The 2500-nt window shown below is 33.5% G+C and overlaps 1 pseudogene; it reads right to left on the minus strand.

The window, feature by feature from the left end:
- LOC137655656 (zwei Ig domain protein zig-8-like) overlaps positions 1 to 2500 on the minus strand; it is a 531763-nt pseudogene that overhangs the window by 34246 nt on the left and 495017 nt on the right.

Genomic DNA, 2500 nt, shown 5'->3' on the forward strand with positions numbered 1-2500 from the left:
GTTTACTATTTTCTTCAAACCTGAAAATAGTATAAATTTAGATAAATGGAAAATATCTTCCTTATAGTGGGCAAAGTCAGTATGGTACAGATGAACAGTAATACACTACGGAAAATGAGCCTTTTATAATATACATTCTACTTTACATACCCAGTATAATATGTAGGGTGATTGAAGCGGGGCTAGCGTTGGCTGGCAGACAGGTATAATTTCCCGAATCAGTCCTTCAACCGAGGCCAGGGTTAAGATGCTTCCATCTTTAGTCGCCTGGACAGATGCCTGAAATGTCAAAAACATCGATTAGTAATCGGTAGGACAGGGTTATGATGCTTCCATATTTAGTCGCCTGAAATGTCGAAAACATTGATTAGTTATCGTAAGGCCAGGCCCAACATGCTTCTATCTTTAGTTGCCTGGACAGATGCCTGCAATGTCAAAAGCATCTATTAGTTATCATTAGGCTAGGGTTAAGATGCTTCCATTTTTAGTCACCTGGACAGTTGCCTGAAAATGTCGAAAACATTGATCAGTTATCGTTAGGCTAGGGTTAAGATGCTTCCGTCTTTAGTCGCCTGGACAAATGCTTGAAATGTTGAAAACATCGATTAGTTATCGTAAGGTAGGCCTTAAGATGCTTCCATCTTTCGTCGCCTGGACAGATGCCTGTAATGTCAAAAACACTGATTAGTTATCGTTTTGCACTGCTAACAAGTAAACTATTATACCAAGCGGAAAGATTATTGTTTACGATGTGATAAAATCTTGGGGCTATTTCAATCTTATCTGACAGAAATTTAGTCTTTAGAGAGATCACCCAGTTAAGATTTATATAGTTTTCATGGCAGTATTTTTCTTAATTGATAAAATTTCCATTATAATGAACCACTTGGTCTGATAAAATAATTAATTATAATTTTATATACATATGAACTGATCTTTAAGTAATCATTTTTTTTATTTGATAATATAATATAGTTTAATGAGCTATATAATAACTTTTCCTAAGCTGATCCATCTTATCGACGAGCTATAGAAACAGGCTTACATACACAAATAAGTCAAATGGTTTTGAATATTGAAATAAGTAGGATATCAGAGCTTAAAGACGTTACGTACTATCATGATGTCTAAGAAATGGGATATTTCTTCAGACTTACAAAAGGGCTTGTGTCAATGTCTGAAGAGGGTTAATCTGAATTGGGAACTCGTAAGATAAAGGTTGATGACGATAAAACTACAAAGTTTATACAAGAGAGAGAGAGAGAGAGAGAGAGAGAGAGAGAGAGAGAGAGAGAGAGAGAAAGTATAAATTTCTTTAAATCATCAGTAAGTTTATCTTTACATCAAATGCCTTCTTAGCATCATCCCAAAGAGAGAGAGAGAGAGAGAGAGAGAGAGAGAGAGAGAGAGAGAGAGTATTAATTTCTTTAAAATTGTCAGCAAGTGTATCTTGACATCAAATGCACTCTCAGCATCATCCCAAAGATAGAGAGAGAGAGAGAGAGGAGAGAGAGAGAGAGAGATAAATTTCTTTAAATCATCAGCAAGTGTATCTTTACATCAAATGCACTGTCAGCTTCATCACAAAAGTACTTATGATAGCTTTCTACTGTCAGGGGACGAATTAAAGAGTATATTCTACTCTTGACCTGTAAATAAATATATAAAGATGGACATTTTTTTATTATGTTATGCATATATTTTATTGTGATTAGATGCGTATTTAAACTATGGATATCAAATGGAGATATCATATAAATTTTTAATGATTTCCAGGTCGAATTCAAATCCCGTAACCATTGACAGCTTTCTTCGCCCATATAATCTTTGATTACTCTCTTGAATAATGCTATATTTTGAAAGGAAATTTGTTTGCAAAAGATTTTTTTTTTAGTTTTCCATCTCTATTTCTATTTCGTCATAGAATAAAATATTGATCTTATGTACTTTTATTCCTGATCATATTTGCTTTTAACTCTTCCATCTTATAATCATTTGATTTTTTTTTTTTTACTATTTTCAACAGTTAAATTTTTCTATTTTTAGCTAATTAAAGTATGACAACAATAATCATTAATTCTCTTTACAATTCATTTTGGAAGTGATACCCACTGTCCTATCTCTAGCTTGTTAAATCACTCCATATAAAACAGATATTGTACATCCAGGGGCAGACTACACTTTCTTAGCTCAGGCTACGTTCGTAGCAAATTATTCTCTCTCAAAACTATAAATTCTAGCAAATGTTTCCATTCCCTCATAAAAGCTTTGAATTTCTCCTGACAGCGTATCCTTTATGCGATACAATCTCAACGATTTCCAACTAGACTCCTTTCTCTCTCTCTCTCTCTCTCTCTCTCTCTCTCTCTCTCTCTCTCTCTCTGCAAAACAAAGACATGTTCCTACTTCACGAATTTTTTTTTTTTTTAAATTTCATGCCCCTTTGAATGAAAAAATATAAATATAGATGTACTTTAAAAAGTATGTGGATTGATACTAG

This window comes from Palaemon carinicauda, chromosome 16, assembly GCF_036898095.1.
Source record: "Palaemon carinicauda isolate YSFRI2023 chromosome 16, ASM3689809v2, whole genome shotgun sequence".
Lineage (NCBI taxonomy): Eukaryota > Metazoa > Arthropoda > Malacostraca > Decapoda > Palaemonidae > Palaemon > Palaemon carinicauda.